General features: G+C 42.2%; 1 protein-coding gene across 15 annotated transcripts in view; it reads right to left on the bottom strand.

Moving 5' to 3' along the window:
- The window catches only part of MICAL3 (microtubule associated monooxygenase, calponin and LIM domain containing 3), a 206,303-nt gene extending 195,820 nt beyond the window's left edge, over window positions 1-10,483 (bottom strand). For all 15 annotated transcript variants that reach the window (XM_032593869.1, XM_030321297.1, XM_030321299.1 and 12 more), the window contains exon 1: window positions 10,417-10,483. The gene's annotated coding sequence lies outside the window, so the exon portion shown is untranslated. The remainder of the gene's footprint in view (window positions 1-10,416) is intronic.
- Window positions 10,484-24,032: the final 13,549 nt, after the last annotated feature.

Below are 24,032 nucleotides of genomic sequence, written 5' to 3'. Positions count from 1 at the left end.
GAAAGTGTTATTTAAAAACCATAAGGAAAATACATTTATAGTACCATGTTGTACTTATCAAAAACAGCTTCAGGGCGCCTGGGTGGCTCTGTCGGTTGAGCGACTGACTTCGGTTCAGGTCACGATCTCACAGTTTGTGAGCCCTTGTCGGGCTCTGTGCTGACAGCTCAGAGCCTGGAGCCTGCTTCTGATTCTGTGTCTCCCTCTCTCTCTGCCCCTCCCCCAATTCATGCTTGGTTTCTCTCTCAGAAATAAACATGAAAAAAAAAATAATTAAAAAAAAAAAAGCCTCATATAAGTGGACCCACACAGTTCAAACCCGTGTTGTTCAAGGATCAAATGTAGTTACTATCCTTGTTTTCTCCAGACAGTAGAGTCACCTGTTTGTGCCACTTTGGTATTTCATTGCTTTCCTTTCCTCTTCACCCAATTGTTTTTTACATTCATATTGTATCTTCTGAAGCAGATGCATTAGTTATGAACAGGGTAAGGTCATATATTTCTATGAACCTGTGCCCTGCCCTGATACCCAGTACAATGCAACATGTGGAGGAAGGGCCGAATAGATGATAAACTAATGAACAAATTATTCCAGGAAGTCTACACAGTTGCTAACAAGAAAAAGAATGCAAAAGAAAAAAAAAAAAAGAATGCAGAGCTAGGGATAAGGCTGAGCGTAATAAGGCAGAGAGCAGAAGTTGAAGGCAGGGGGCATTTGAGGATACTTTTATATTAAACATGGACTCACACATACTCTGTCTCCAGAAGAGAAGAAACCCAGTGTCTCAGTATTCTTCTCCAAGTTTCATAAGCAACAGTCAATAATAGTACTAGCTAACACTTAAGGTGCTCAGTGGGTACCTGGCAGAATTTTGAATGCTTACGACTGTACAAAATAAACAGGATTGTTACACCGTTGCACAGATGGTGCAATGAGGCCCAAGGAGGTTAAACAACACAAAGTCACACACCCTAGTAAACTGATGCAGAACTGTCTAGTTCCAGTGTTCATGTTCCTAACCACTACACATTTTGGTGTTTTAAAAAAAATTTTTTTTAATGTTTATTTTATTTTATTTTTTTTTAGGGAGAGGGAGAGAGAGAGAGAGAGATGAGCAGGGGAGGGGCAGAGAGAGATGGAGACACTTCAGATGGAGAATCTGAAGCAGGCTTCAGGCTCTGCAATGTCAGCACAGAGCCCGACCTGGGACTCAAGCTCACGAACCATGAGATCATGACCTAAGCCAAAGTCAGACGCTCAACCGACTGAGCCACCCAGGTGCCCCCACATTTTGGTTTTTTAAATCTAATTTAGCTTCACTATTCACCAGCTGAGAGGTATCAATCAGGCAGGTCATCTCACATCACTGAGCCTCATGTTTCCCAACCTGTTAAGTGGGCACCATATACTTAACTGTTGTTAAGGATTAAAGGAGAGGGGTGCCTGGGTGGCTCAGTCAGTTGAGCATCCGACTTTGGCTCAGGTCATGATCTCACAGCTTGTGGGTTCTGTGCTGACAGTGCAGAGCCTGGAGCCTACTTCAGATTCTGTGTCTCCCTCTCTCTGCCCCTAACCCACCTGCATTCTGTCTCTATCTCTCTCAAAAATAAATAAATATTTTAAAAAAATTGTTTTTAAAGGATTAAAGGAGATAATGTCATAAGTGTATATATAAAGTAGACTCCTGCTATATTAGTTCCTTTCCCACCTGTCCCATACTTCAGCAGAAGTAAGGCTTTTAGCCAACCCCCTTGGCCTGCTTCAGTCTACTAGCAGGGAACAATCTATATATGCTTCACTCTGGATTTTCTTGCCTTTCTACCTATGCCCAAACGTTTGGGCCTCATGAAAGCCAGCAAAAATAACCTGAGACAAGCATAAAAGGAAACTGTACATGGAGCCAAGTGAGGTACCACAGACAGAAATGGTCCAGATGAATCCTGGCACGCAAATGAATACTGCATGAGCAAAAGCTAGCCAGTTGGGCGTAACCAGGATGCACACTGACTGACAGTCATAACAGCAGCTGATTCTGCCTCCTACACCAACAAGCCTGGATGATAGGCCTGGGAGCCTGTAAAGACAGAGCCCAGTAACATCTGTGACTCTGAGGCTGCATGTATACCGGGGGAGGGAGAAAGCCAGGCAGGTAAGTGACACACAGTCATTTCCACCAATGGTGGAAGATCAGACTGCCTGAAAAAGTTGTATGTAGAAAAGTAAAATTTTAAATCCCTACAGAGGGAATTCTGTTGCAAAATTCCTTTGCTGTGATGAATTAAATTTAAAGCCAAGGAATACAGACACAGACTATTATATTTTGGAGGTCAATCCAATTTCCATACATCAAGTTTGCTTAAAGCAAGAGACACCTTTAAGCAGATGAACCCTACTCTGGAGTCATTGGTCATGAACAGAAAGAACTTTTCATTAGCCGCATATGAAAGAGTCCTAAATGTTATTACCAAACTGAGTCAACTCAATTTCCAGGAGAGATAAGTAATTTCTACTTGAATGGAGCTGATTATAGTGATCCAAAGGTCTTATAAAAGATTAAAACACAAGCAAAAACTGTATGTAAGCCTAACAAGCAATATGAAGCCCTATTAGGCCTTTTCCACAATATATCAATTTCCAAGTATAGCATATGACAAAGAGATACTTAAGAAAGATGGAGGAGTAGGAGGGCTGGCAGATACCAACCACCACAAGGCTACTACTGGGTGCCCAGGTCACTATTGGCACAGTAATGTGGTCCTAGAGTTAGAAAGGAGTCATAGTGGTGACATGGTCTGATCTAATTCCCAAAACATTGGTAAAGCATCTCCATGCCCAGGACTGCTCCTTCCCCTACTAGAACACCTGGAAAGGGCACAGCCCAGCAGCATGCTCCTCTAGCAAGGGAGAACATATACATCCAAGCAAGTCACCAAATGACTACACAAGGACAAGCACACCAAACTCAACAGATCCACAGTAGTGACGGGCCTAACGGCAGCCTGCAGGAAAGGGAGGTGGCCCCAGCTGAGGGGCTGCAAAGAGATCCTCTGTTTGCTAAAACACAAACATTCCAGAAACAATAGCCACAGGGGGTAGGTAAATTTCAGAAATTCTCAACCTTATGTGCATGAAATTAACAAAACTGAATCAAAAAGAAATATTTTGCCAGTAAATATAAATTTTCTTACCACTCCATGTTCAGGGATCCCTGGCCAGTTAAGTGACTTATCCCAACACACTATATAGTTTTCTGCATTTGTGTCTGCCTGCCCTGGAAATATGGTGACCTCTTGCTGGCAGACATTGTTTTAATACCTGGCACTTGCTTTATTATATAGTAGTTACTCAATAAATGCGTACTGAAACCAAGTCCCAGTGTGTAACCTAAAATTTACTCTTAGGTTCTCAAACTTCTTGGTTCCCCAGCTCCCTTAAGGTGGTTGAGGTCCATGGACTTCTTTGTGCTCCACCAAGCTCACTGAAGCTAGATACACAGGGTGCAATAAATCCTAGGGGCTGTTGCCATCTCCTGAACTTCTTTCTCCTGCCCAACACTGTCTTTTTCTTCCCCATTTTCTCTTCCTTTTGCTCCCTCAACATTTCACCCTATAATGAAGTGATTTAGAGTTATCCAGCCTCTACAACTTATTGGGTTTATGAACCTTACCCTCTCTGGAGCAGTTTCCTATCGTAAAATAGGAGTGACAGTACTTAAGACTTAAGAAATGATGTGTGCATATTAAAGCAGTTGGCACAGTGTATAGCCCATAGTAACACTCAGTAAATAACAGCTATTACTACATAATTGTCCACAGGACTCACTTGCCTAAAGATACTTAAAATGCCAAAGGCAGAAAGTTGATTTTTTTCCCCCTTCCTCTGCAAGTCTGGTTTTGAGAAAAACCTGTTTTGGAAACAGACTGACACATGTCCATGTCACTGGTCACACTATTTCCCTTTTCCTTTTTCACAGGGAAATAATGACTTTGATCAGTTATGACCAAACTGGGTAAAAGGTTCTGTTCCAAACATGGTTAGGACCCCAGACTAATTTATTTAAGTAAGTAAGTAAATGAAATTAAAATTATCCACTCCCCCTCCGCTGCTTGTGCTCTGCCTCTCAAAAATAAATAAATGTTAAAAAAGAATTTAAAAAAAAGGGGGGGCGCCTGGGTGGCTCAGTCGGTTGAGCGTCTGACTTCAGCTCAGGTCATGGTCTCCAGTTCATGAGTTCGAGCCCCATGTTGGGCTCTCTGCTAACAAACAGCTCAGAGCGTGGAGCCTGCTTCAGATTCTGTATCTCTCTCTCTCTCTCTCTCTCCCCCTCCCCTGCTCATGCTCTGCCTCTCCTCTGTCTCTCAAAAATAAATAAAAGTTAAAAAAAAAATTTTTTTTAATCATCCATAAAGCTAGGGCAATGAGAGGGTTGCTTAAGTTCTAGGTCTTGGGAATAAGCAACCCATGCCAAGACAAAAGGTAGAGGAGAGAAAGGAAAGGGTTCCTCATCTTTTCTAGAAGTAGAGCTGTCATCAGCATTCTTTCCAGATCCCATGATCCAGCCCCTAAGTCCCTGAAGACTCTTATACTGTCCTAGGTATCTCTTCTTGGAAGCCCACCTGGGCCTGTGTTCTCTAAATGCTTCAAAATTACCTTCTCTGACTCTGCCCCAATTTTAAAGGAAGAAGCCAGTTAACCTAAATACATCTCTCCTGTAGCATTTCAGATCAGTAACTTAAAAGTAAGAATGGGATTAAATGTGAAAATGAAGGGGAGGTTGGAAGAGAGGAAAGGTGACCCTCAGGATGGAGAAAACTTCTAGGTGCAAGTCTATTCAAGTCAGCGGCTCTTCACTGGTCCATGAGAGCACAAGTCTGGAACCAAATGCCTAAGTCTGAAGTCTGTCTCCACCACTTTCTAACTGAGACACTCAGTAAGTCACTGCTCCCTGTGCCTTGGCTTCCTCATGTACAAAGCAAGAATCATAACAGTACCTATCCTCCAAGGTTGCTGTGAGGACTGAATGAGTTCATCCATGTGGAGCCTGATACACAATTTGTCTCTCTGTCTGTGCTGCTACCACTGCTAATGTCATTATCATCATGATGCTACCTTCCTCACTTCTTTTCCTTTTTCACTCACAAACCCAACAATTCTCAATCACAAGGCAGCTCTGGTGGTAGAGGTGGTTGAAATGGGGGGAAGATGGGGAGGAGTGCAGTCGATTTTACAAGTCAGTGTTTTGTGGAAGCAGTCTGTGCTGAAGGTTTGTTGTAACCCAGAGGAGCTACAGCATCTAGGAGTAAGTACTGCCTACTCTTTTTTTTTTTTTAATATTTATTTAATTTTTGAAGAGAGAGAGAGACAGAGAGAGACAGACAGAGTGTGAGCAGGGGAGGGTCAGAGAGAGAGGGAGACACAGAATCTGAGGCAGGCTCCAGGCTCCAAGCTGTCAGCACAAAGCCAGACATGGGGCTCACACTCACGAACCATGAGATCATGACCTGAAGTCAGCCACTTAACCGACTGAGCCACCCAGGTGCCCCAAGTTATTGGCTACTCTTAATGTTCCCTTTGGATTACTCTGCTCCTCCTGTCTTCCTAAGCTCCAACACTAACATAGGAAAGTCCTCCCCATACTTTACTTTACCTCCCCTCAAGCCTCCTCCATACTTTACTTAAATCAACAGAAGAGAAGCAGGGCAGGAGAGAGGGCAAGGCTGGGACCAAAGTTTCACTTTGCCTTTCAGTTATTATTTATTTTAAAGTAGTAAGGAAGTCAATAAAAGCTACTAGTTAACCACCGGCTGTCTCTCTCCTTCCAGAGTTAACCAAACCATATTCTTCACTGGATATACAATATACAAAAAAAGGACAGACCTCTGTAGACCCATCTAATGCAGAAAGACGCCTTTCCTGGTTTTCATTCACATACCAAGACATGCTCGCTTCTCCCTGCTGTGACAGACAGAGCAGGCCCTGCAAGAGGGATGCAGGGAGACATAGCTGTTCTTACCACAGAACTTAATACTCAGCAGAAGCTCCTGTCCTTCCGCCTCTCAGCAAGGTACAGACCAACAGTCCTACTTCTCCTCCCTTCTGTAATCTGATTACCACCGCTTTCCTCTTTTTGTATGTTGTGGCAATTTTCTTTCCTCTGGGAAATTCTGACTTGCCAATGACAAAAAGTCAATGAATTACAGGGTTTGGGGTGATAAGTTTCCCTGTCCTACCTCCCCAGTTTCTTGATGACTATAAACCTTCATAGCCAAGACAGCTAAAGCCCACACCAAGAAAACAAGTCATGTACTGCTGAGCCCACAGGGGTAGGGGTGTTCTATTCATTGGTGTATCCCAAGCATCTTGGAGCCTGACACCCTCCACGATTCCACCCAATTCTACAGAATCAGAGCTGAATTCTGAAAAGTGGAACCAAAGATGGGGGGTGGGGTGGGGGAGGGGATAGAAGGAAGGGGAAGTCCATAAAGAGTTTAGGTAAAACTCCAAACAATATCCCCACCATTCCCACAACGTACTGTATTGTTTAAGGAAGCTAAAGACTGAAAAGGAATCAGATTTTCAACTTTGCCATCTAAAGTAGAAACTGAGAGCCTAATACTACACAGATTCTAGCCCAGTCCTGCTGTGCCTCCTGGTTTACAATTTCAACCCACAGCTTAAGTTAAAAAGCCGGGGTACTAAAGACATCCCCTGTGTTAGAATATCACAAATTTCCTGTCAACAAACCACCTTGATTCTCTCTTTCCCTATTCTCCCCTTTTGGTCTTAATAAATACTTCGTACTCTCCAAATATAGATGCTTTTTCAGCTCTGATTATGTTTTCTACAGTAATGACCCTCCACCTGGCTAGAGGAATATTTGTGGTACAAGAAAACTCCAGGATGTGAAAACTTTACTTCGGTGAAAAATAAAGCCCCAGTACAATCACAGCTCATCAGGTCCCAGGCACCAGCAACAGGAATTAGGGACTCTGACGTCTGCTCCTTAGTCACCACTAAAGCATGGGAGTTAAGAGCACACACTTTGAAATCAGACAGCCCAGGTCTGAGTGCCAGCCCTGCTTTCTGTCACTCCTTTGACCTAGGGTCTCATCAAACCCTAGTTCATTATCTATAAAACTGGGGGTAATAATAAGCCCTACCTTGCATACTGTTGTGAGGAATAAATGAGGTAATATACATAAAGTACCTAGCACAGACTCCCATACTTAAGCACTCAATAAGCATCAACTATCCGTAGCTGTCTAGTCAATCAGAAAAGCACAATGGTCTGTTATCTTTAAGTCCGTCAAGTTCCAAAAAAAAAAAAAAAAGTGGGGGTTTTTCCCTACAAAAGTATCAATTAAATGTAATATAAGAAGGAAAACTAAATTCAAATCCAGTTCAGGCCCCACCTCACTTGCAATTGAGAGCAAATTATGTCACCTCCACCTTCTCATCTATAAAATGGGAATAATAAACTGTACTAAACTCTGAACATCTCAGAGACAAGTAAGAATCTATGAGATAAAAGGCAATGAAAAAGCTGGGGTTTGCCTAGGTGGCTCAGTTGGTTAAGCGTCCAACTTCGGCTCAGGTCATGATCTCATGAGTTCAAGCCCTGCATCGGGGTCTGTGCTGACAGCTCTGAGCCTGGAGCCTGCTTCATATTCTGTGTCTCCCTCTCTTTCTGCCCCTCCCCCACTCATGCTTGGTCTCTCTCCTTCAAAAATAAACAGACATTAAAAAAAAAAAAAAGGCAACAAGGAAGCTTTTACTTCTACAAAGAAAAAATAAGTGAATCCAGAGTATGATTATTATTAAAATGTCACACCCAATATTATTGGACATAAATAAACCAGTGACATTTCTTTCTCTTTCAAGAACATCAGGTTTGATAGCCTTTTAATCTGCTCACAATGAGCCTGCTAAAGCAGGAAGAAGTAAAAGGCTTCTTCTTATAAAGCCCACCAAATCTAAGACTGTGCCCCTGTCTGTTGGTCAAGCTTCAACCATCCTGGGCCATTTGTCAGGCACCAGTGTCAGGAGAAATTAGAAAAGGTTTTTAGTTCCACTTGACATGTTAAACCAACAACAACCAAAATCCTTATCTGCAGGATGACTGCTCAAAAGACCCAAGAAGGGGTCAATTCTGACCACCACTTTCTCTCCTATACTGAGTGGTTTAAAATGTAATATGTGAACTGGGAAGAAGAACTCAATTTTTTCCTTGTTTGATTTTTACTTTTAGGTCCAGGCATTGAGTTTCATTTTAACTTACTATAAAAATTGTGGTGTTAGAGTTAGAGGTTAAGGTGGGAAGGGAGGGTGGCTAATTTTCCTAACTTAAGAAGGAAGCGTGCAAAACTGCATCCGATTCATCAACCACATGTCTGTCTCCCAAACCCAAAGAGGGAAAAAAAAAAAAATTTATCTACTTTTATTAATCATCTACTATATGCCAGGCACTGAACTAAGTATATATATTATTCCAAAGCCCATTTTCTCTCCCACATCTACAAACACCATGAAGCAGTCCTCACTGAATGGGAACCATCCCAATTGGGGGTAAAAAAATCACAGTCTGACAAACAAGTTCTAGACATTTCAAAGGTTAGTGTTGTGAACACACAAAGAAGTCTTGGATAGGAACAAGGTCCCAGTTCCTAAAGATTCCTTGCAAGAGGAATACTCAAACTATGTTTTTCCACTAATTCTGGAATTAACTTGAAGCTATTTAATACACTATCCAAAAAGTTTAAGAATTTTTAAAAATGAAGCACAAGAAGAACTCACTGTAGGGCTAAAACAACCTAAGCCAAATTACTGACCTGAGAGTACATTTAACAATCAAATACAGAATTTATAATATCCTCTTAAAGGATCTTTACAGATGTGCTCACAAGAGAAAGCAACCACAATGAATTGGCATCTGTACGGCCAGGTAATGAGAGGGGAAAGCCTTCCTGCTGGCAGCAGCAATTCAAAGTGAGATATCATTCTCACTATAAAACCCAACTCATTCTCACCCTTGGGGTACAAAGCCATCATCCTAAATGATTGTCTACATAGCAAACTGTCAGATGGGACCAAATACACACTGATGTTCCGATGTGTAAATGCCATTCTCTCCATCTACAACTCTCGAAAAAAGAAAAAAGTAATAAGCCTTAAAAAGGACACTTTTCACAACTGATCTCTACATTAATGCACTTTATATTAACCATAGTTAATGTCTGTGTTAAACACTAACGTTAAAAGAACACAATTGTGTTCTGTATTCTTGGAACACTTTCCCTGAATTAAGACTCTGGAGAAAAATCAGCCAAAATATAGGGCTAATCCATGCCCCCTAATGGGATGAGGTAGAGGCCTTGCCTGAGGAGCCCAACAAACAATTGTGATGACTAGTTTACCATCCATGCCAGAACCTGCAAAGCTAAGGCTATCACCACGTCTGGCTTTCTGCTAACAGAAGGTGAGCCTCTGATCTGTGTATAGGGCTCCTTAGGGTGATTTTTAAACTAGCAATTTTCAGCGTACCACACAGACCTCCAATAACGCTATCACCTTGTAAGGCAGTTAGGCTGGGGGGGGGGGGGGGGGGGGGCGGTGGCTCATAGATAAGTGACGTATGTGGCTGCCATCATCTCAACCAGTCCAACACTACCATAAGAAAATAAAAGGGAAAAGCACTTCATGGTTCTCTCGTGGCCACCTGACCATAGCGACTCAGCAGCCCATACTCATCCCCCTGTTAGACTCCCGATCAAGGGTATCAGGACAAGATCTACCCTCGGGATGCGGGCACTTGCCCAGCCACGGTGCGACAGAGGAGCCCCATACCTCAGCTCCAGTGGAAAGCCAATGGCCCAGGGGCTGGGCTGGGGCGGCAGGACAGTGCACACTCCATCCCTAAGCCTCCCGACACCGGTTAAGATAAGAGATCTTCGCCCCCGCCCCCAAAGCTTCCCCAGAAGACTCATTCCAAGCCACTCTCCCACTCACAAATAGCTGGAAGCCTCCCCCTTCCCCTGGCTTTCGCCAGTGCCAAGCTCCCCTGGAACTCTGGGGCCCGCGCGGCCGCCCTTGACCGAACATCCAACTCCTGGAGGTCAAGGACAGGGGCCGGGAGGGCCGGGGAAGCGCGAGGAGGGGCTTCCTCGTCGGTCCGCCGCCCCGCTAGGGAAAGGGCTCCAAGGGGCCGCCAGAAGGAGGCGCCAAGCGCCCACGGCGGGTCCCGAGCCCTCCGGGCTGCCCAGGGGAGGCAGGTCTTCAGCCACAGGTCGGGTCGCCGCGGTCGCCTGCTCTAGAGCCGCCCTCTGGGGGCCCCGGAAACCCTGCACTTGGGGCGCTGGTGGAATGAGGCCCCCACGGAACGGTTGGGGCCGGTCTGGGTCCCGAAGCCCGGTCCTCACCTCCGTCTCATGCTGGTGTGTCGCTCGGCGCCGGCGTCCCCTGGCCGGCCTGGGCCGCCGAGCCCCGCTCCGGGCCCGCAGCCCCGCAGTCCCGCAACCCCAGCACGCCAGCCGCAGCGTCCGCGCGGGCAACAGCAGCGGCAGCAGCTAAGGCAGCGGCGCCGCCGCTGGTGGCTGGGCGGGCACATGGGAGGGCGGGGGCTGCAGCCCTCGAGCCCTGACCATAGGGCCCCAGCCTCGGGGGTGACAGATCTAAGTGCGCCTCTAAAAATGGCACTTGGTTCCCATCCTTAGGGTTGCTGTTGCTACCTACAGGCTCAGACTTTGCCAGAATCTCATGGTTATATGCAGAAGGTGAAGAAATGAGCTGTCGCCACTCCCTTCCTCCTCCCTACTTCCCCGCATGGTCCATATGGTACATTCCTCAAAGCCAGGTCCAAGAGAGAGGGAGGATTTGATTGGTTGGGAATCTTGGAAGGGCGCAAGGAGCCACACAAAATGGCCAATGGAAAAGCACGGTGGGCATATCAAACCTGCCAGATGGGGAGAAGAGAGGATGCGTTTAAAGGGACCTTGTTTGTTGCCCTCAGAAGTCACGACAAAACAAAACCAGAATTTTTTTACTAATCCTAGCCAGACCGGAAACAAAGAGAATAGGGGCTCCTCAAATGTTTGGGTTAGACAGCTAAAAGAAAATACGGAGAGAATTGAGCCAGACGTGTGTGGCTTTGGGTAGGTTACTCCATCTCTCTGCCTCAGTTTCCTCATCTAATCCAATGACAATATTGGACTAGAAGTGATCTCTGATGGGCTTTCTCATATTTTGTGATCCTACAATCCTTTGCATGGGATTAGCAATATTTACATATATTCTTCAATATTCGCCATGCTCCACCGTCTTAAAGAACTTTGAACTTTTGGCACCAAATCCTTTATACAGACAGTATAAACCCATCTTTTATGAAGACAAATTCAATATACTTTCTCCCTCCTCTCTTAAAAGCATTCCTCTTATGTGTGGAGAGAACCCCAACTCCCTACTACCCCCAGTATCTCATAATTTCTGCTCTTGCAAGTCACTTCTTCTTCTTCCTTCTCTCTTCATCCACAGCATCAAAGTTTCAATTAATAATTAATTCACCTGTTGAACTGTCCAGAATCCCTGCCAAAGCTTGCTAAAGTCTTCATCAGGGTTGCTGAAGTGCTATCTGAAGTCTCTGGCATGCCATTCAACTATACATGGCCAATTATGCTTTTGGTCATATTACATGTCAAATTCAAGATTTTGAAAACATCCCTTGGGGGCCTAGTCTGCTCTATTTTAGAGCTTTATACTGGCATCTAGGCCTATGTTTTGGCCACCAAACTTCAGACCAACTCCACCTTCATTTTTCAGAACTTTTTGACCTTCCATCATCTGCTCACCCTACATCCACTCAACCTTCTTCCAAATTATATGAAGTATTTGGGATATTTTTCTTTTCTTTTCTTTTCTTTTTAATTTTTTAATGTTTATTTATTTTTGAGAGAGAGGAAGACAGAGTATGAGCAGGTGAGGGGGAGAGAGAGAGAGGGAGACACAGAATCGAAGCAGGCTCCAGGCTCTGAGCTGTCAGCACAGAGCCCAACGTGGGGCTCGAACCCACAAACTGTGAGATCATGACCTGAGCTGAAGTTGGACACTTAACCGACCGAGCCACCCAGGCGCCCCTGGGATATTTTTCTAATAAGCTCAACTCTACACCACCCCCCCCAACTCATCCTCCAATTATTTCTCCATGAAACTTTCCCAAGTTGATTAACAGAAGCTGCTAGCTTATAGAGCTCCTATTTCTATTCTGTGCTACCATAATCCTGAGTTTCTGCCCCAATATGCAATTTTTTTCTTTTCTTTTTAAATGGCATTATGGTTTTCTTTATTTTTTAACATTTATTCATATTTGAGAGAGAGAGGCAGAGTGCAAGTGGAGGAGGGGCAGAGAGAGAGATACACACAATCTGAATCATGTTCCAGGCTCTGAGCTGTCAGCACAGAGCCCACGCGGGGCTCGAACCCGCGAACCACGAGATCATGACCTGGGCCTAAGTCGGATGCTTAACTGACTGAGCCACCCAGGCACCCCTCCAATGTGCAATATTTATTGACATAATTACCTCTCTCATTCATTTACAACAGCAGCTGCTTACATTCATTGAATGCTTACTATGTGCTAAGTACTGTTGGGAAGTGCTCTGCATGTATCATTTCATTTCACCATCACATCAAATCTATGAAGTGCTATTATAATTCCTGTTTTGTGGAGAGAAAGTGAGTCTTAGAGAAGCTGATTTGCCCAAGTGCACACAGTAGAGGTCTAACTGTAGTTTCTACCTTCACAACCCCACAGCGCAATATTATCTCCTACTTCTTTTTCTTTTTAAGTTTATTTATGTATTTTGTCAGGGAAGGGCGTGAGTGGGGGAAGGGCAGAGAGAAGGAGAGAGAAAATCCCACGCAGGCTCTGCACTTGCAGCACAGAGCCACAGAGCCTGACGTGAGGCTCGAACTCACGAACCCTGAAATCATGACTTGAGCTAAAATCAAGAGTTGGAGGCTTAACCGACTGAGCCACTCAGGTGTCCCCATCTCCTATTTCGTAAGAACCTACTGCATTCTATACAAGAGATAATGTTATACACTTATACCATTTTTTTTACATTTCTATACCTATAAAATCATTTAAGGCTCAAAACAATCATGTCAGGTTAGAGGCAGTTTGTTTGCAGTGAGAAAGAAAACTACAGCTCAGAAAGCCTGACCAGTTTGGCTATGGTAACAAGGCTGGTAAGTAATGAAGTCTGGTTTTCCAAGTTGTCCATCTTTCTCATTGAAATCCCTGCTTCCTGAGTGAATACAATCTTTTCACATATAACAAGTAGAAAACAATTATAAGCAACACAGGAACAAATAACAGCAAACCCCACACCATGGAATCCAGGGAGAATGGTACCAGTGCTTACCATGGGCAGAAAATAAGTCAAGGAGGGCTTCTACAAAGAGTGAGAAGCACTATGTATTTCTTTCTACTGTCTTATTGTTTATAAACAATTATTGTTTATATAATATATTATATTGTTTATAAACAATATATATTGTTTATATATATAGTTTATAATATATATATTATATATTGTTTATATTATATATATTGTTTATAAACAATTATTGTTTATATAATATATTAGTCTCTGAGACTGCCTTTGACACATCTGGCAAATTCAATAGCAAATAGCAACAAAAACTGCCCCCCCCCCCAACTGCCTAGAGCACCTGGAGATAGAACCAGCACCATGCCTATGAGGAAGGAATCTCTATGTGCAGGGCTGACAGATTCAGGGACATTTCCAAATTGCTGTTTAGTAAAATACCCTGCTTCACTGACACTTGTAACATAGCCCTGAAAATAGAAGCTGAGCTAATGACTTCATTCTTTTTAAACTGCTGAAATCCTCACAGGGGAGGACACACTGGCAAAATGATGTGAGAGCCAGTAAACTTTTAATGTCAATCAAGAAGCTTGAGCATGGTAATTCTGAAGCCAATACTCGTGGTGCTCATTGCCTGGTCCAGAACTAGTCAGTCCAGTTAATTTTCACTCCCATTGTTCTCCTGACTTTTCTTATCTCCACAGAGCATTCAAATGCACTTATCTAAATGCTTTATTTATGCACTCTAACATTTAGTGGGCACCTACTATGAGCAAAGGACCATCAGATTGTTTGGGGCTATCCTGATGGATCATACATGAAGTTTATTAAGTGGAGAAGTTGATAAACAGCAGATCCACTTGGTGAGGAATGGATTGGATTCCATCCCCAGTCTAATTGCAAGCTCATGTTGGAAGGCCCATCCTCTAGAATAGGATGAGGACCACTGGGCTGAATTCTGGGCGAGGGCAGGGGTGGGAGAGATGGGCATATATATTGGGGAGGAAGGTGGAGAAATGTAGGGTACCCAGAAATAACTAGACATGTATAAAACAGTAGGGGGAATAATATCAATCCATAATTTGGGCATTAGAAGAATTGTCTATTCTGTCTTACTTTAAGAAAGTATTTTTTTCTGATTTCAAAAGTAATACATGTTCATTGTTTAAAAAAATTTTAATACAGAAAAGTACACAAAATTTAAAATTACTCATTACCCTTAACAGCATTTCACTGTTACTATTGTAATGTATTTTCCTATGTTTTCTTTGTGTATGTGTCTTCTTTTTTTGTATGTATCTTTTTTTTTAGTTTATTTATTTATTTTGGGAGAGGGAGAGAGAGAGAGAGAGAAAGCAAGTGGGGGAGAGGGGCAGCGAGAGAGGGAGAGGGAGAGATTCCCAAGAAGGGTCCACACTTAGCAAAGAGCTGAATGTAGGGCTTGATCACACAGCCATGAGCTGAAATTAAGAGTTGGTCACTTAACAAACTGAGCCACCCAGGTGCCCCTGTATGTATCTTTTAAATAAAATTTGACCAAACTGTTCTGCAGTCTACTTTCTCCTTAACAATAGACTAGGAATTTTCCCATGCCAATAATTCTAATTCATGATTTTAAATGGCTGCACTTTAAGTGGCTATACTTTAAGTTATTTAACCAAGATTTTACTTCCAGTCATTGATTATTTCCAATTTTTCATTATTATATGTAACTTCAAGGATTATTCATATATGTAAATGTTTATATATGTTTATGATTATTTCCTAGTATTTCTAGAAATAGAATTCCTTGGTCAAAAACATGCACTTTTTTATTTTTATTTTTTTATCTTTTAAAGTTTATTTTATTTTGTTTTTTTTTAATATATGACAGTTATTGTCAAATTGGTTTCCATACAACACCCAGTGCTCATCCCAAAAGATGCCCTCTTCAATGCCCATCACCTCCCCTCCCCTCCCTCCCACCCCCCATCAACCCTCAGTTTGTTCTCAGTTTTGAAGAGTCTCTTATGCTTTGGCTCTCTCCCACTCTAACCTCTTTTTTTTTCCTTCCTCTCCCCCATGGGTTTCTGTTAAGTTTCTCAGGATCCACATAAGAGTGAAAACATATGGTATCTGTCTTTCTCTGTATGGCTTATTTCACTTAGCATCACACTTTCCAGTTCCATCCGTGTTGCTACAAAGGGCCAGATTTCATTCTTTCTCATTGCCACGTAGTACTCCATTGTGTATATAAACCACAATTTCTTTATCCATTCGTCAGTTGATGGACATTTAGGCTCTTTCCACAATTTGGCTATTGTTGAGAGTGCTTCTATAAATATCGGGGTACAAGTGACCCTGTGCATCAGTACTCCTGTATCCCTTGGGTAAATTCCTAGCAGTGCTACTGCTGGGTCATAGGGTAGGTCTATTTTTAATTTTTTGAGGAACCTCCACACTGTTTTCCAGAGTGGCTGCACCAGTTTGCATTCCCACCAACAGTGCAAGAGGGTTCCCGTTTCTCCACATCCTCTCCAGCATCTATAGTCTCCTGATTTGTTCATTTTGGCCACTCTGACTGGCGTGAGGTGATATCTGAATGTGGTTTTGATTTGTATTTCACTGATGAGGAGCGACGTTGAGCATCTTTTCATGTGCCTGTTGGCCATCCGGATGTCTTCTTTAGAGAAGGGTCTATTCATGTTTTCTGCCCATTTCTTCACTGGATTATTTGTTTTTTGGGTGTGGAGTTTGGTGAGCTTTTTATAGATTTTGGATACTAGCCCTTTGTCAGATATGTCATTTGCAAATATCTTTTCCCATTCCGTTGGTTGCCTTTTAGTTTTGTTGATTGTTTCCTTTGCTGAGACATGCACATTTTTAAATGTTTCATTTATATCGCCAAATTGTCTCTCAGGAAGTTTACACCAGTTACTTTCTCACCAGCAAGGTATGTTGGGGCTATTTCTCTGAACCCTCATCAATCCTGGGCATTTGTCTTCTTTTGTAATCCTTGTCAATTTGACAGATGAAAAACATCTCGTTGTGTAAATTATTATAGTGTGTATTTTTACCTGCCAAGGTAATAAATATGCATTTTTCCTTTCAAGTGCCCTGGAATTAAACCACAAAATGAGTGTTTCCCTTTTCCTCATTCAATCATTCTTCTCCCAAATCCCTGAAAAACTATAGAAAAATCAGAGTAGAATCTGCCAAATGATCAATGCTCAGACAAACTCAGTATCATTTCACCTGAACCAATAAAAAAGGTAGTGGAACAGATGGCTCAAAACAACACATAAACCTATACATTATAACTTTGAAATGGGTAACAAATCCATGCATAGAAACTTTTTCAACTAAAACGGATACCAGTGACCCAAGTTATACTTACTACTGGCTAATATTAAAATCAGTTTGAGGGGCACCTGGGTGGCTTAGTTGGGTAAATGTCCAACTTAGGCTCAGGTCATGATCTCATGGTTTGTGGGTTTGAGCCCTGCATTGGGTTCTGGGCTGACAGCTTGGAGTCTGGAGCCTACTTCAGATTCTGTGTTTCCCTCTGTCTCTGCCCCTCCCCACTCCTCTCTCTCAAAAATAAACATTTAAAAATAACAATAAAATACAATCAATTTGAGTTTCTTCAACAATGCCCAATTCTGTGATGGGGACAAGTCCAAGATGGGCCAATCTGGCAGTCCATCCTCTATATTGAGCGGCTGACTAATCCACTCAATGTTACTCTCAGCTCTTGCTTAGCTTTCTTGTCCCTTGGCTTTATCTTTGTTTTGTGGTTGACCTTTACATGATCTCCTTTTCTCCAGCCATCAACAAGCCTAATATCCCATTGAAGAATTTACCCCTCCCCCATTCTCAGTGTAGTTTGCTGGTATTGATCACAACCCTTCTCTGGAGTTGAAGTGGGATACAGATAGCTCTGGGAGCTGCTAGCAGCCATCTGGGGCCATGAGGTAGACCTGGCCTGCAAGAGGAACAAACCAGAAGGAGTGGAGTTGAGAAATGGAGAGAGGTAGAGCTGGACCTGGTCTCATCTGTGAGCCCTGAATCAAGTCTCATGGGGCCAGTTATATGAAACAGTAATTATGCCCTATTTTTTAACTTAGATCAGGTCAGCTTTCTCTCATGGCAAAGAAAAAAATGCTTACTGAAACACTGGCTGTGGATGGATTCTGTAGTTCAATAGGAACTCAGCCCAAGTACTACAAATATCACACCCATTACTGCCACTAGTTCAGTTCATCATGACCCCCAGAGGTGTTTAGCTTTAAGGCAGCTCCAGGGATATCCCAAGCTACATGTAGCCTAAAGTCTCCCAGGATTCCTTGGACAGGCTCAGAGGCCTATCTTCTCTATCTATAGGATAAGAGAGTGAAGAGAGAGGAAGAAGATGATTTGATACAATTTTGATTCCTGGGCTACATGCATTGTCATATGGCCCTATGAAGACATGAGGATGTGAAAAGCTTGATGTCCTTGCTTCTCTCCTCTTCTACACCAAAGACTGGGTTGAAACAACAGTCTTTTGGAGAAAAGCCAAGGGGACCATGGACTGGGATGTCCCAGATCTGGAAGACATCCTGGGTTCTGGGGTTTATCCCTAGGCTAACATTTCATAGTAGGTTACAAAAATAGATTTTTTAAAACTAATTAAATCTAACTAATTCTTGATTTGCAAGTTTCACCATCCCAGGAAAAACGATGTTTAAATGCAACTTGAAAAGTTTGCAAATCTACTTTTGCATTAATTTCCCACAATACAATGTCAAAAAATTAAGAAGTGTTTGTCCCACGTCATTGGTATGTATGTTCTGTAATCAGAAATTCTAAGTATGAGCAAGCAAAAACCAAGACAGTCTATAGAAGAAATCTCTAGTCACCAGAGTTGCTACAAAATAATATCTAGAACTACACACTCTATCATCACAATAGAGTTTCCTAGAATCATAATGTAACTTTGAAGAAGGCTTTTCCCTAATCCAACTCAGACCAAGTTCTTGAAAGTCTCTAGGAAGCACAGCAAATCTTGCTGTGTTTTACGTGTGTGTGTGTGTGCATAATTATATGCATACCCTTGTGATTGGTTCCTTTTGCAGTGAGGAGGGACAGAAGCTGTCTTTCCAATTCTACCTTCCTTTGCTGCTCACAGTGCTCTTAAAAATAAAAACATCAGCTTCAATATTCCATAAGGCATAGGTCAAGTTCAGTCCACTTGGGTTATATTTGAATAGGACTTATTTTACACAACTCTGTTTTCAATTGTGAAAGAGAAAAAAATAAAAGGAATTGAGAAAAGAGAGAATAGGGGAGAGAGCATATGATACTGCACATTTAGGAAGTGGAATAATGATAGAAGATGCCCTGAGAAAGCCTCAGAATGGAACCAACAAACTTGAAACTGCTGGTATACAAACTGGTATTTTTTAGATTTAAGAGAACACATCCAAATGGATCAGCCCTTTATTTTTACCTTATTTGATTTTATTTTTGAGAGAGAGAGCATGTGAGCAGGGAGAGGGGCAGAGGGAGAGAGAAAGAATCTTAGGCAGGCTCCACAACCAGCATGAGATTATGACGTGAGCTGAAACCAAGAGTCAGATGCTTAACTGACTGCGCCACCTATGCACCGCTTTTCTTTCTTTCTTTCTTTCTTTCTTTCTTTCTTTCTTTCTTTCCTTCCTTCCTTCCTTCCTTCCTTCCTTCCTTCCTTCCTTCCTTCCTTCCTTCCTTCCTTTCCTTCCTTCCTTCCTTCCTTCCTCCTTTCTGTTCCTTTCCTCCTTTCTCTCTCTCTCTCTCTCTCTCTCTCTCTCTCTCTCTCTCTCTTCCTAGAGCGTGTGGATCAGCCTTTTACAGAGAAGGAAAAGATGTCAAATCTTCCTTTGTCCAGTGCCTACTGAGGGAATATACAGGATCCCAAATCCTCCTTACTCCCGCTTGAGGTCATTGAAGTTCTGTTTGATTTAAGCTTCCGATTCTTTTTCATTAATTCATCATGTTATGAGCAAGGCACTTGTAGGTACTGATGGCATTCCAAGATCAAGTAGACATAGGGTCTTGACCTCAAGGAGCTAACAATAGGGCAGGGAAAGTGAGACACAGATAGAAAATGGACTTTGCCAGGTGGAAAGTACTATCTTGTGATACTAAGAAGGCTTCCATTTAAGAGATCAGGGAAGTTTTATGGCAGGGTTATTTGAGTGGTCCCTCAACAGAGAGGTATAGAAAAAGGCATTCCAAGAAGTGAGACCCCTTTTCCCCTTGTTCCAGTTCCTACATGCAGAGAAGAATCAGCGATTCCCCCCTCCCCCCGCCCAACCTTATCAGAGTTTTTTGGAAGCACCTCAGTGCCCCACAGGGGAAGCAGATTGAAGTTTAAAAAGAAACATAATTTGAAAGGATAAATATTAACATGTGAACATCTAAGTGGAGAGAGGGATGGGTGGAGTTTGAGTTTATCTTCTTTTTGCTTATTTGTGCACTTTCATTTTGGGAAAGAATGGACTATGGAACGTACTTTTGTAATGAGAAAAAATAAAAACAATTTAAAAACATCAACCCCACTCTCCCCCAAAAAGAAGAGAAAAGGAACAAGAAGAGCATCCACATCTTTTCCACATTTAATGGTATTTTGAGTCCTCTTACCTCTCCATGATCACAGGTCTTTAGTATTGCCAGAGTTTCATCCTGCTTGGAACCCCAGCCTGTATGCATCAACCAGAGCTGCACCATGTTTCAGAGCTGCCTCCGGAGAGTATGTCATGGAAAAATCATTGGCTTTAATAATACCAGAGGCAGTGAAATAAAATTTCTAAGATAGTTTAGGCCATTTGGGCCAGAGGTCCCTAACCTCATCTAAAAGAGAAGTTACTTTCATTTTCTGCCAATCTTGAATTTCTGACAGTGAAAGCCTCAGGAATGAGTGGGACAGAAGATAGCTGAGGGTCACCACTATTGACTCCATCTCCTGCCTGCTTGCTGGGAAGCCTTGTTTAATTTGGGAGGAAGAAAGGGGGTACAAGCCGAGTCGAGACTATGTAATGGCAGGTGATCTGAAAGTTCTATTGTATAAGCTTAAGCTTTGCTACTGGTGTGTCACTAATGGGTGCCACATAGTGATGTCCTCAGCTCTCAGGGCTGCCTGGTAGGACCAGGAATGGCCAGAGCCTCCCATCAAGCCTCCTCCTGTGGGAGTACCTTGTCAGTTCACCCCAGGGTACTGGTCAAATACCATCTTCTACGTGTATCATAACTTGGCACACATACAGAAAACACTGAGATATAATTTCAATATGTACTGTTACACCACAATTTACTAGTCTGGAGCGGCTGTCTTATGAAAAGTGATGTGAAAACAACAACAGCAAGCATTCACAGAGCTGTTCCTTTGTTCCAGGTCCTAGGATGCTTGATGCATTAATTCCGTGGTGGATATCACCAGCTTTTGCCTGCTCAGCATCCAGGCCCTCTTGCTGGGTAATAGCACCTACATTGTCTGTGGGAATTGTCTTTCCACACTGCATGCAGGCCTGTGGGCATGACAACTAAGATGCCTTGTTCTCCACCTCTGAGGTAGACAGCACATGGCCCAGCCAAGGCCACGCTGACTTCTCTTCCTATAATTCAGTGTTAAGCAGAGAGACACAAGAATGGAAAATAACCTGAGCTGATATATTCCATTGTGAATATCCTGAAGAAGGAAACTGGTTATCTTTCTACTCTCTAGATCCCATTAGCTGCCCTAGTCCTCATCCTTTGCAAGACCTAGTAATATAATTTTCATTCAATTATGTTAGCTAATCCATATTCTTCCAATAAGTTTCTTCCACCCTCCCCAAAGTTAGACCTAAAGTCTATCTTTGTTGTTTGCAACAACAACAACAACAACAACAAAAAACCCAAAGGTATAAGCTAACCTTCTTAAGAACCTCATTTTGTGTCATTATTATCCCTATTTTAAGATAAGATAATTGAACTTCAGAGATGTTAAAAAAAATTGCCCAAGGTCACACAGCTAATGACTGGCAACCACAATCAGAATTTTAAGCCAAGTCCATCTGACATAGAGGCATGAGAAGAATGCAGATTTTGTCATGAGGGCAAAATTAACTCAACACCCCACTTCTCCACTCTCCGCATAGAACCCTGGTTACATCAATGTCTCTGAACTGCAGTAATTCCAAGTTAAAAAATGGGAAAAATAATGCTCATTTCACAGAGTTGTTGAGGGTTGATGGAAATATGTACATGAAAGCAGTGGCCTGGAGTATGTGCTTAATACACATTAATATCTTTTCCCTAAATATGAAATTTATTATCTCTGCAGAGTTAATTCAATAAACTAATTGAGGTCTTGTTTAGTTCAGAGATTACTGCTTCTGAGTTGACGCAAGTACAATCTCTCCCTCCTACTCTCTCTCTATTTCTCTCTCTCTCTCTCTCTCTCTCTCTCTCTCTCTCTCTCTCTCTCACACACACACACACACACACACACACACACACACAGAGTTTTGTTTATGGGGGTTTCCTCTCATATCTTTATCCTCCATCTGTGTCCTGAGGTCCTCTCTGTGGAAGGCCTATCAGAAAATACATATGCCCTTAAGAAAAGGATCAGAGGGGATACATACATAGGCATACAATCTAAATCTTCCACCCAATATGCTTTTGGAGAAGGCAGAGAGAAAAAATTTTCATTCCTCTTAGGAATGATAAAAATGAGGCACAGAGACACTAAATATCTGTCTTCAGGTTACACAGCAAACCAAAGGCTAAGAGGGGACACAGAAATTCTACACTAAGCCATTTGGTCTGAAAATACCAGAGCCTGGAAGAGAAAGAGCAGGTTTTGTGGCGCCTGGGTGGTTCAGTCAGTTAAGCCTCCAACTCTTGACATCAGCTCAGGTCATGATCTCACGTCTCGTGAGTTCGAACCCCATGTCAGGCTCTGTGCTGACAGCCTGGAGCCTGCTTCAGATTTTGTGTCTCCCTCTCTCTCTGCCCCTTCCTCACTCACACTCTGTCTCTGTCTCTCTCAAAAATAAATAAACATTAAAAAAAACTTTGTTTTAAAAAGAAAGAGAAGGTTTTTTAAGTTGCTGTTTTTTTTCTGCCCCCATCTCTTTCCTCCTTTCCCCACTTCCCTTCCCAATTCAATTAAAACAGCTCCATCATTTAAACACTTGCATTAGGGATGCCTGGGTGACTCAGTGGGTTAAGCATCTGACTTGGCTCAGGTCATGATCTTGCAGTTCATGGGCTCAAGCCCCACATCAGGTTCTGTGCTGACAGTTCAGAGCCTGGAGCCTGCTTCAGATTCTGTGTCTCCCTCTCTCTGCCCTGCCCCAACTCACACTCTGTCTTTGTTTCTCTCTCAAAAATAAATAAAAATTTAAAAAATTAAACATCTACATTAGGCACATTTCTAAGAAAATTTCCCCAGATCCCTGTCCATTCTATACCTTGTCTTTCTCTTCAGAATTGTGACATACTTTCAATGACCTTATAATTCTCTTAATAGGGGAAAAAAGCCCCAAAGATGTGTTCCGTATGCTGTAAAAATTAAAGTCCCCAGGGGCACGTGGGTGGCTCAGTCGATTGAGCATCCAACTTTAGCTCAGGTCATGATCTCACAGCTTGTGAGTTCAAGCCCTGCGCTGGGCTCTGTGCTGACAGCTTGGAGCCTGGAGCCTGCTTCCGATTCTGTCTCCCTCTCTCTCTGCCCCTAACCCACTCACATTCTGTCTCTGTCTCTCTCAAAAATAAACATTCAAAAAGTGAAAAAAAATATTTTAAAAATTAAATTCCTTTAAAAATATACAGATAAGGGCAAAGTGTTATTTGTACTGAGATTTCTGATGCTTCTGCAGAGATAAATTCAGGTTTTTCTAGGATTGTGAAAAACACAACTAAAAGACCTATTTAGTCAGTCAGTTAACAAGTATTTATAAACTGCCTGCCATAAGCAAGGAATTTACCCAAATAGACATTAGCTCATAACAAGAATGAAAGAAAATCCATACAGCTTGAACTTATTCAACATAATCATGACTCTCATGATTCTTCTGGTTTCTAGGGCCAAGAAAACAAAACTGTGATATGATAATATCTGGGATTTCTTTTCTTCTTCACATTCATTTCTTTCGATCGTGAAGGTTTTGAGGGTTCTTTGTTATTGAAATGGCAATATACAACAGCAAGTGAATTTTTAAAACTTAAAAATCATCTATAATACATTATTTTAGCACAGCAACTTGCATGTGAATATTGTGTCTTCCAGGTGCACACACATTACTTAATGGCACAAACGTGGTATGCTTGTTATTTTATGTTTCGTTGTCCATTTAATCATAAATCTTTTCCATGTTTCTTTGTACATGTCTCTGGATTTAAGCTTTTGTTATGAATGCAAAGTATTCCATTGTGTTGATGTACCACACATTTTCCCACTATTCCTCTAATGTTAGACTTTTCAGCTTTTTCTATTTTTTTCCTATTAAAGCTAACACAGTAGAATATATCTTTCATGCATTTGGAATTTCAAAAATCTTTATTAAATAACTTTGTTGGGAAAAATTCTAGAATATAGTACTTCTAGGACTTTTCCTATACACTGGCATGTTGTATTCCCCCCAAATTTTACCTATTGCACT

This window comes from Lynx canadensis, chromosome B4 (assembly GCF_007474595.2).
Source record: "Lynx canadensis isolate LIC74 chromosome B4, mLynCan4.pri.v2, whole genome shotgun sequence".
NCBI classification, from domain to species: Eukaryota; Metazoa; Chordata; class Mammalia; order Carnivora; family Felidae; genus Lynx; species Lynx canadensis.
This window is presented reverse-complemented; position numbering and strand designations above follow the sequence as displayed.